General features: G+C 54.3%; 3 non-coding genes across 3 annotated transcripts; all 3 read right to left on the bottom strand.

Moving 5' to 3' along the window:
• Positions 1 to 311: 311 nt before the first annotated feature.
• TRNAI-AAU lies at positions 312 to 385 on the bottom strand. Its single transcript has one exon. It is a non-coding gene; the product is annotated as a tRNA-Ile (tRNA).
• A 7,359-nt stretch (positions 386 to 7,744) lies between these two features.
• On the bottom strand, positions 7,745 to 7,818 carry TRNAT-UGU. Its single transcript has one exon. It is a non-coding gene; the product is annotated as a tRNA-Thr (tRNA).
• A 1,762-nt stretch (positions 7,819 to 9,580) lies between these two features.
• On the bottom strand, positions 9,581 to 9,662 carry TRNAS-GCU. Its single transcript has one exon. It is a non-coding gene; the product is annotated as a tRNA-Ser (tRNA).
• Between the last annotated feature and the right edge of the window lie 1,372 nt (positions 9,663 to 11,034).

The raw sequence follows: 11,034 nt of genomic DNA, 5'->3' as shown, positions 1-11,034 counted from the left end.
AATGGGGGTGAGCCGGCAGGCCTGCGATTTTGGCTTCGCGGGCGGGCAGCTCAAGCCTGGCCTCCTATGAGCCTGGAAGGCAGCCGGCCGGGCTCACCCGTCTCCTCCCTGGGCCCAAGTTCCTTTCAGGCAGCAGGTGGAGCGAGGAGCCCAGGGAGGGGAGCCCAAGGAGGTGTCCGGAGCCTCATCCTGCCCGGCGCCTGCGCCCAGCAGGGCTCTTGCCCGCTCCCGGCCCACCTGGTTTTGGCCTCTGCCACCCCTAGCAGTCAGCCAAAAGAGCAGAAGCCGCCCTCTCCCTCCTGCACCCGGAGCGGCCAGCATGGGGCTTGAACCCATGACCTTGGCGTTATTAGCACCACGCTCTAACCAGCTGAGCTAGCCAGCCTACGGGGTACCTTCTCTTGCCTGACCCTTTTAGAAGGAGTCACCGGCTGGCGCGGGGACCGATGTGGCCTCCGTTATCAAATGAATGGATCAAGACGCCACCTGCCAAGGTAGGAGAATTAGCTCAAGTGGTAGAGCGCTCGCTTCGCATGCGAGAGGCAGTGGGATCAATGCCCGCGTTCTCCAGCGGCAGGGCAGCTGCAAGACCTTCTCTTGCCCTTCTTTTAGAAGCCATGGACAGTCAGCCGGCTCAGCTCCTCCAGTGGCCTCCATCCCTCTCCCCGCTTGGCCTCCCAAAAAGCCAGCCCTTGCGGAGCACAAAGCTCTTCCTCCCCGGCCCTTCTCCCCCTTGCGCTGACTGGGAGGCTGGAGACAGCTGGGGGAAGTTAGCTCAAATGGAAGAGCAGGGGAGAAGTAGTCAGACCCAGACACACATTCTCCAGCCTGCTCTGCTCTGCTCTGCTCTGCTCTGCTGTGCTGGGCTCTTTTGGGGGACCTGCACCTTTCTTTCTGAGCTCTCACTGGAGCACAATCCCTTTCCTCCTCCCTCCCTGCTAGTCTACGCCAAGCTCATTGGCCGGGAGGGAGAGCCACTCAAATACAGAATTACTCACATCCCAGGGGTCCATGAAGGGAATGAGGAGATGGGCGGGGTGGCATGCGATACCAGCTCAGCTGGGACCGTGAGACCTCGCAGCCTCCTGATCTCAGGCAGCATGGCAGCCGTGGAGCAGAGCAGAGCACACAGACAGCTTGGAGACAGCCAAAGCGGGGAAGGGCTGCGTTGGTCTGGAAGAGGGAGTCGGTGGCTGTCTATCCTGGCGGAGGCAGGGTCGTTTTGCTGTATGCTGGGCCAGGGGCCAGGGAGCCTGCTAGAGTTGCTGAGCCTGCTCCGGGCTTTGCTTGGGTTAGAGGAAAGTGGTGAAGATAAGAACGGCCCTCCGGGGTGAGACCGATGGTCCAGCTAGGCCACTATCCCGTCTTCTGACAGTAACCGATGCCAGGCGCTTCAGAGGCAATGGCCAGAGCAGGCAATCGTCAAGTGATCTATCCCTGCGTTGTCTTCTGAAGCTTGGTGCTTGTTCCAGGGGCTAACTCTCAGCCCAGACACACTCCAGGGAGGGAGCGTTGGTGTTTGTGCCGAGGAGCGTGGCTGGGACTCGGACCCCCTTCCCCAGCTCTGGGTAGCACGCCCCCCTCCCACCCATTTCAGGCTGTGTTCTGCTTAAGGCCACAGAGCCCTTGCCTTTTTTTGCCCGGTGCCTGAGAGTCAGGCCAGCTGCAGGGAATTAGCTCAAGCGGCAAAGCGCTCGCTTTGCATGCGAGAGGTAGTGGGGGACGCTGCCCGCATTCTCCGAGCCTGTCGACTAAGGGCTCCTGATGAGCGTGGTGGACGGGAGAGCCGGCCATCTGACTTTTGGCCTTGCTGCCCGTAGCGGTCAGGCCGAAAAATCAAAAGCCTCCCCAGGCCCACAGCCACCCAGGGGCTCCTCTGCACCATCTTGCCTGAGCCGGTGGAAGTGGAGCCTGGAACTGAGCTGAGGCGCTGAGGGTTATTTGCACTGCGCGCTTCACATGGAGGTGAAAACACGGGGCACAGATCTTTGAGCACAACCCACGTCCTGAGGAATGGTGGCGGGGGCGGGGGGGCTGCATAAAGAGAGACCAGCTCTCCCTGGCGGGGCTGCAGCGGCTCTTCACAGGGGCAGTCCCACAGCCAATTGGTACCAGAGTTTTGCCGGCCTCCTTTCGTGGGCTGACCTGGCTCCTCTCTCTTTAGGGAGACTGGTGACCCCAAACTTCCCAGAAACCAGCATAGTGAGGCCAACCTGAGTACAGACACCTGCTCAGCACCCCGGGTGCAGCTCTGAACTCCAGCAATCAGCTACGCTCAGCTGCCCACCCAACAAGCGTTACACGCAGGAGCCTTCGTGCCCAGGGTGTTCAGGTCCCTCCCAGCTCCAGCTTCAAACTCCGCTGCTCAGTTCTAAGCGTTGGCCACACGGGGGCAGCCTGGAGCTCAGCCAACGCCCCCGTTGCTGGTTGCATTTCCCGCTCCTCGTGGCAGGTTCACACCCCGCAGGCAGATCTCTGAATCGGAGGCGAAATGTTCCAAAAATGCAGCGCTTTAGCAGCAGCTTTGCTAGGAAAGCGCTGACGTCCCCAAGTAACGTAAGAGCCAGAGCGCTGTGTCCAGGATCTTCTCTTGGGCCCCTCACCGTGGCGTCTGTCAGGCGCAAGGAGAAACCAGGGAAATGTTTTCATGGCGTTTAAGGGCAGAAGGGGCCATTAGCTCAGCTAGTCTGACCCCCGAATAACACAGAATTACACCATGACACACATTGATCCCACAGACCTTAGACAGATCAAAGCGTTTCAGCCCTCAGGAAGGAGGCTAAACTGGGTACCAGAGGCAGTGAACAAGGGACCCCCAAGGCAATGGCAGGGAGCTGACGAGGTGAAATATGCCCAGATGATCCCAGCAGGTGACCCACCCCCATGCTGCAGAGGTGGGAGTCCCTATTCCTCCTGCCCTTAAGAATCTCTGGTAGTAAGTGGGTCCCCCCAGTTCCCCAGATAAGAATCCTCCATGTGGTTTCCCTGGCTTCACCTCCAGATAAGAACATTCTGTGGAGGGAGTGGGAGGAAGGTTGTCTGGCAGATATGTAAAGGGGGACTGTGTCTCCCTGTCTGGCCCAGGCTCCTTGGAGGAAGTGATCTCAGTGTGTCTGGCTGTCTCCATTCCTCCCACCCATAAGAATCCCTGGTGTGTGGGTGCACCCTAGAACATTAAGGATCTCTGGTGGGTGGGTGTCTCTCTCCCCTAGTCAGGATCTCTGGGGTGTGGCTGTATAAAAAGAGACTTTGACGCACCCAGGCTGGGCTGCCATCATGGAACAGACCAGGTCCTTCTGTGGAGGGTTTGCGTTCCTCCAAGGCCGTGATCTCAGTGTGTGTGGGTGTCCCTGTCCCTTCAACCCTTAACAATCCCTGGTGCGTGGGTGCGCTGGGCCCCATTACAATCCCCTCCTGGTTAATAGTGGAGTGTGTGGGTGTCCCCCCCGCCCGTTAAGGATCTGTGTTGTGTGGATGCCCCCGTTCTTCTCATTAAGAATGGTGCAACGGAGCATATGGGTGTCCCCCCCACCCCATGAACTAGCTCCCGTGTGTGGTTCCCCTGCCCCCATCCAGGCTCTGTGGTGTGTGGGTGTCGCTGTTCCTCTTTTCAAGATCCGTGTTGCTTGGGTGCAAGTCAGATTCCCCAGCGTGTGGGTTCACCCATCCCCCCATCCAGGCTCTGTGGGGTAGGGGTGTCTAAAAAGAGACCGTGTCTCACTGTCTTGCCCAGGTTACGCTGCAGGGACTACTCACAGGTGCGATCCCACTACTGACCAGCACAGGAGTTTTGACCTGCTCTGTTTCTGACCTGGGCCAGTTCACGTCTCCTTAGGTAACCTCGAGACCCCAAGCTTCCCCGGGATCACCATATTGATGCTGAACTTAGTGCGGACACCCGATCGGCACAGCCCCCTGCAGCCCAGAACTCCTGAGCTCAAGCGATCCGCTAGCCTCAGCCTCCCCAGGCACTGGGATCACAGGCACCAGCCACAGAGCCCGGCTTGTTTCACAGCTTGGCAGCTGGAGCTTTAAACTCTGCTTGTGAGCTCTGTGCCTTGGCCAGACGGGGACAGCCTGGAAATGGGAAATGCTCCTGCTCCCCCAGCCCACATCTCATGTCGAGCTGCAGGCGCCGCTGTCCTGCCAGGTAAGATCCCGGATGTTTCGGTGCCCCCTTTCCCCGCCCAGGTGTCCGGGTACCTCTGCCCCCCATACAGAATCCTGGGTGTGTGGGTGTCCGTCCCTCTGCAGAGGATCCCGGAGTGTGGATGCCCTTGTCCCCCCCTACAAGATCCTGGGTGTGTGGGTGCCACTCTCCCCCCAAATAGATCTCTGGTGGGTGGGTCCCCAGGGTGTGAGTGCTCCCATCCCCCGATACAGGCTGGGGGGGGCTATAACTGGCTCTCCCTGTCCTGCCCAGGCGGTGCTACAGCAGCTGTTCACAGGGGCAGCAACACCACTGTCAACCTGCAGCTTTAACCTGCTCCAGGGGTGACCTACTTCACCCTCCTTTGGGAGCCCTGGGACCCCGAACTTCCCAGAATCACCTGATTGATGCCGAGCTTAGCACAGACACCAGCTCAGCATGGCAGGGAGCTGCCCTGAGCGCTGACAATCAGCTTTCCTCCGCCTCCTGCTGCACAGCGAGGGTCCCACGCGAGAGGCTTCGTGCCCAGTTTGTGCAGGAGCATCCCAGGCTCCAGCTGTAAACTCTGCTGGTCAGTTCTAGTCTTTGGCCACACGGGGGCGGCACTAACGGTCCCATCTAAACGCTGTTTGCGTTCGGCCCTTCGGATCACAGATTGTAACCCGCGGGCTGATCTCTGAGAGCAGCAAATCCCTCCCCAAACTGAACATTGAAGCAGCAGCTCCCATTGGAAAGAGCAGGATTTTTGCCTTTAAAAACAAGGAAAATGTCTACAGCTAGAGACTGAAGACGCTCAATTGATTTCATTGACTGGAGGTTAAGAGGCGATTTAATCACTGGTTTAAATACGTTTTACAAATTCCCAGAGTGGGGGATATGTGATTTGAAGGGTTCTTTAATTCACCAGACAAAGATTGAACAAGGCCCCATTGGCTTGCAGTCGATGTCAGAAAATCCCAACTGGAAATGACCGTTTTTTAACCGTGAGGCTAATTAACTAGTGGAACAAGCTCCGCAAGGGAGGTGCTAAATTCCCCATCACTTGCAGTTTGTAAATCAAGATCGCAGCTCAATACCTGGTGTGTGGGTGTCCCTGTTCTGCGTTTCGGGATCCCTGGTACATGGTGCCTCCCTCCCACCAGTTCAGGATCCCCACAATGGGTGCTCCCATCCCCCCATACAGTCTCTGCGGGGGAGGGGGGTGTATAAAAAGAGACCGTGTCTCACTGTCTTGCCCAGGCTACGCTGCAGGGGCTACTCACAGGCGCGACCCCACTTCTGATCGGCACGGGAGTTTTGACCTGCTCCGTTTCCGACCTGGGCTGGTTCACCCCTCCTTAGGCAACCTGGGGACCCCAAGCTTCCCCGGGATCCCCATATTGATGCTGAACTTAGTGAGGACACCCGATCGGCACAGCCCCCTGACCAGGCCAGAGAGAGCAGCAGGTTTCCCCTATTGTTTCCTGCTCTTGTTTTCTTGACTACTTTCTCCTCTGCACCAACTTGCCATTTTGCTTTGTGAGCCTGGCTAGCTCAGTTGGCAGAATGTCAGACTTTTAATCTGAGGGTCCAGGGTTCAAATCCTGAGTCAGGTGATAAACTACTCACCAAGATCTTAAACTGTCTTGCTGGAGTCCTCTTTGATGTTACTTTTTCTCTGTAGGATTTTCCCTTTCCTCAGAAGGGTCTTTTTGTGTGTGGGTTTGAAGGGGCAACTTCCTGACAGCCCCTCTGTCCTTGCAGCCTGGAGGAATAAAGGCCTCTGGGCATAGAGCATGTTCCTTCCCTGCACACACACACACATACAAACACATAGAATATCCCTAAGGAATTAGAATCACCTGCTGCCTTCCCCTGTCCTGCTGGATCCCCAAATGAAGATGCTCTTCAGCCTAAACCCAGGTCCCCTCTTTTCCCAGTGCCCCTCAGTCCCAACCCTCAGTCCCTCCTATGCTCACTGCTCCTCACTCCCAACCAGAGCCTGCTCCTCTTCACCCTTCTCCTCTGTCCCAACCCACAGTCCCCTCCTATTCCCAGTGCCCCTCAATCCCAACCCACAGCCCCCTCCTATTCCCAGTGCCCCTCAATCCCAACCCATGGCTCCCTCCTTCCCTCCAGCAGCAGGTGCTTCAGACCCCCTCAGGAAGATTTTCTTGCAAGGTTTCATGTATGAGTCTGCATGTGGATTTTACAGTATGTTGGAAATAGGTTGGGTTGCTTGCCGAAATGATCACTTTTGGCTGGTGTTGGATTCTCAGTCTCCTTGTTATAGGGGCAGGAGAAATAAAGGGTTGTTATCCTTGTTGTGTGAATCGAGGGCAGCACAACTGTGCTTGGCAGCCCCCGATTCAGAGAGACACCCTCAATTCAATACAACTTGCTAGGCAGGTGACATAGTGACTATGGTGCCTTCTTATTTTCCCCCTTTTCCACCTAGGCTGGCAGGTGAACTCTACAGGGGCACCTCTGGGCTTGCACTGACTAAGGACAACAGCTGTGAGTGGGGTGCAGACAGGGGATGGCTCATGTTAAAGGACTTTTGGTTGCTGGACTTACGAACCGTAGGGAGAAGGACACTGCCCAGCTTATTTGGGGGTGGGTCTTTCCCTCGTGGTTTATGTTTATGTGTTGGGGCTGCTGACATGACTTCTACTAACCCTGGGCTTACATTGCAGTGTAGACATATCCTGAGAGGACATCTATACTGTGACAAAATCCCGCTGGCCCGGCTGGCCTGGATGGTCTGATTTGGGCTCCTGGGGCTCAGGTTGTGGAGCTAAAAACTACAGCGTAGACATCTGGGCTCAGACTGGAGCCCAGGCTCGGAGACCCTCACCCCTCGTGGGGTCTCGGAGGCTGGGCTGAAGCCCAAGTGTCTACACTGTAATTTATAACCCTGCAGCACAAGCCTCACAAGCCTGAATCAACTGACCCAGGGTTTGAGAATAGTGACTTGGGTGTGTTAATGGCAGTGTAGACATAACGCTAGGCTATGTCCACACTGCAATGAAACACGCACGGCTGCCCCGTGCCAGTGCAGGCTCCCAGGCTAGGGCCGTGGGGTGGTAAATTTGCAGCGTAGACATCTCGGCTCAGGCTCAATACCGGGCTCTGGGAGCCCTCAAGGTTGGGAGGGAGTTTAGCAAGCAAACAAGGTAGAATGGCAGTGGAGTATTACCCTGGACTCAATGGCATTTCTCCCTTGGTCTGTCTGCTTTGGGGCAGGGACAATAACACGTCCTGCTGCATTCGTTATTTCAAAGGGTGGTTTAGGATTTTCATTGTCACACACGGTGCACAAAGCAGGACTCAATCCTTGGTGTAAACTAAATGAGCTGCCCACAGGTTCTGGCAGCCACAATGAGTCATTTGGTGTGAGAGCCCAGACCTGCCTCTGTCCCAGAGGAAGCAGGATCATCTGTGACAGGCTGGAACACTGACCTATCAGCTCTTAACTCCCAAACTTTCAGTAATTCTGTTATCAGTGCCTGTGAGTATGATTTAAACAACCATACCGGGCTGGACAGACCAAAAAGCTCTGTGTTTTGTCCTCCCACAGTAGCCAATAAGAGGTTGCCCAAGCGTTAGTCAACAAGGCACCACTGGGAATGGAACCCAGGATCTCCTGTTTACAAGACAGGTGCTTTAGCCAGCTAAGCCATGGTGCCTGCTTGTGGCAATAACACAGCATCTGCCCACACCTGACTCCCTGCCATCCCCACTGGCACCTGAAAAGCTTTGCTTGTGTTGGATTCTGCAAAGCAGAGGAGCAGGTAAGGATTTCCTTGCAAACTGTGTGTGTGTTTGTGTGTGTGAATCTTTGTCCAGGTCTGCACTACAAGGTTACTTCAGCATCATTATATTGCTCAGATGTGTGAAAAACACACAACGCTCCCTCGGTCAGCAGTTTTTGGCTGGTGCACACACTGCAATACCACGTCTGGCGACAACATTGCCCTGTTTTGGTGATAAAATAAAACCAACTCGACGAGAGGCCTAGTGCTTTTTGCAGCAAACTTAAAGTGACAAATTGTCAGTGTAAATGCTGCTGGTCATTATATCACCATAACTGGTTTCCACCAGTATCCCACCACATCTGCCATGATCTCACCTGCCCTGCATTCCTGCTACAGAGGCTGGGCCCCTCCCCCTTTCATAGCTCCAGAAAGTTCTGACAGCTGAGCCACTATCTATACCGGGATTAGCTTGATAGAACTGCATTGCCAGCCTAAGTAATGTAATTACACCAACCTAATTTTGTAGTGTAGACCTGTCCAAAGAATCACACACACACCTTGGGAGCAAAACTTCATCTGCTCCTTTGCTTTATAGAATACAAACACGAACAACACTTCTCAGGGCCCAGTGGGGATTGGCAGAGAGTCAGGTGTGGGCCATCTTTATCCCAGGAGAGATGGACTCTAAGGGTACCTCTCCATTGCAATGTAAGCCCAGGTGTGGCACGCTGTGCTCAGAGCAGCACCTGGAAGCCCCATATTCACCACTCTCATATAATGATGACATGGTTTGTACAAAGTCTGCCTTGTGACGTATCATTTCAAAAGTCTTGATCTGTTGAATTGTGTGTGCTTGCTTTGGTTGGGAAGTTATGAAGTTTTGCTCTGTGTTACTGAAATATGTTATGAGGTTGAGAAATACCCCCCACCAGCCTTTCAGGTGTGACAAGGGAGGAGCCAGACTCGCTGCTGGCCCATTGAAGGGATCCACACTCCGAAGGACTATCCCAGGAACCGTGTACAATGCAGGCTTCTCTGAGATAGCACAGAGACAATGGACACTGCTTGACTCATATTGTAGCAAAGGAGCTTCCTAGCAAGTTGGAAGAAACTATGAAAGAGGGGAAGAGACATCATGACTTGGCCTCTCTCCCCCACACCTCAGCAGGTGGAAACACACCTGGAGGACAAAGACTGAACTGAACTGATTCAGAAATCAGAAGAGAATAATAACAATAATACTTGCAAACCAAAGTCCCCAAACAGACTAGTATTGGTTTTTCAGCAGAAAATTTTCAGTTTGGGGAATTTTGTTTTCTCAGTCAGACTTTTCCAAGGGAAGCAGGGAGAAAAAGTTTGAGTTGCCTCCTTCAGATCAGCTTGGCCTAGACACTAGCTCTGGTTCACGGTTGTGGCCTTGCTCAGGATGGGAGTATTTTAATAATTTGGGCAGGTCCCAGGGTGTTTGGGGGAGATGATGAGGATGTTCCCTTTTGAGATAAAAACTAAGAAATACAGCACTAGAGAATTTCTTTTTTTAAGAAAACTGGGATTTAGACATTTTATTTAAAGCAAGGGTGTTCTGAGTTTCTGAGAAGGTTTTTCTTTGCAAGAAGCAACATTGTTTGATCTGTCATTGTACCAAAGGGGGAGATGGTTGTCTACAAAGGGAGGGGTGAAAACTAAATGCATCTGATAAGGATGAGATTCGAACCCATGCATGCAGAGCACAATGGATTAGCAGTCCATCACCTTAACCACTCAGCCACCTCATCTGAGCTGTTAGAAAAAGGACAGGAGGAGAAATCTAAGGCCAGCAGAGCTAGGGACAATAAGGAGTTTTTAAATACTAAGTGGAAGCAGGGGCTGAATGAGCTCCCCCCTCACATCTAGTGAGGAACTGGGGGAAAGACTTCAGGAACAGACCGTTTTTCCATAGACACCTACTCTGCCTAGCTATGCAGCATGATGGGGCCGCTTTCCCAAAATGACCAGTTTTGGCTGGTGGCGGGTTACAAATCACTTTAGGATTGAGTGGAATGAAATGTTATTATCCTTCATGCATGAGTGAAGGGCAGCAGAACATACCTATACCGTCCTGATGGAGGGGTGGGTGGGTGAGGAATAGCTTTTATTGGACTTCGTAGAAGTGATTGAGAACATCACCCTAAACCAGTGGTCCCCAAACATTTCACTCTGTGCCCTCTTAGCCATGGCTGTGACCCCGCGGAAGCCGCAGTCAAGAACTGGGGCTGGGAGTGGGGCTGTTACTTGCTGGGGAGAGGGGTGCAGACAGGGGTAAGGGGGTCGAGGCCGAGCTGGGCACCAGAGGCCCAGGCTGAGGGTGGGGTTGGGGAAGAGCTGGGGCAGAGTGGGGCTGAGTGCTGCTCCCTCCATGGGGGCTGGCTCAGGCCCTGAGGTGCCCCCATGAATGTTCCTCTGTATCCCCCTAGGAGTCATGCCCCACATTTTGGTAACCAGTGAACCCTACTCACTAAGCAGGGGCTAGTGATGCCAAAGCCCAGGGAAAGGGAGAACAAGTGCGGGGCCCCCAGCACTGGAGCCATGTGAAGGGGCTGCAGGAGAGGGGCAATGGCTGGTGGCCCAGGGAGTTAAGGGCAAAGGGGGCACAGGAGGGGCAGGAGTTAGGGGTGAAGGAGGCACAAGGGTTGGGAGTGCAGGAGCTAGCGGTAAAGGGGGAGTGGGGATCGTCCAGGGGCAATGGGGAAGTGCCAAAGTACAAGCTTTGGCCAGGGCACCATTTTCCCTAATGCTGGTCTGAGCAAACAATTGGAAATGACCCTTCAGTGAAACCAGAACCATAGTGTAGAAAAGCCCCTTTGTTAAGTGGTGGTGGCTGAGGGCTTAGGGAGATGGGTTAGAAAGCAACAGGCGTCTTTCTGTGGAGGTTTGATTCTTGCCTGCTGGGCAAGGCTGGTGTGTGGTGTCTCCATGGCTGCACTTTCAGTGTCTTATCTGCCACAGGGAGCCAAGTCTAGACATACTCAGAGGCTCTATGCCAGGGTTTCTCAAACTTCCTTTCACTACAGCCCCCTTCTGCCAAAAAAAACCCAACTTACTACCTGACCCTGGAAAGAGGGACCAAGCCCCTCCCCACTGAGCAGAGGCAGGGGAGACAAAGACTGA

The sequence above is a fragment of the Mauremys mutica genome, chromosome 22 (assembly GCF_020497125.1).
Source record: "Mauremys mutica isolate MM-2020 ecotype Southern chromosome 22, ASM2049712v1, whole genome shotgun sequence".
NCBI classification, from domain to species: domain Eukaryota; kingdom Metazoa; phylum Chordata; order Testudines; family Geoemydidae; genus Mauremys; species Mauremys mutica.
The sequence above is the reverse complement of the archived record's forward strand: the minus strand, read 5'-3'. Positions and strand labels throughout refer to the sequence as shown.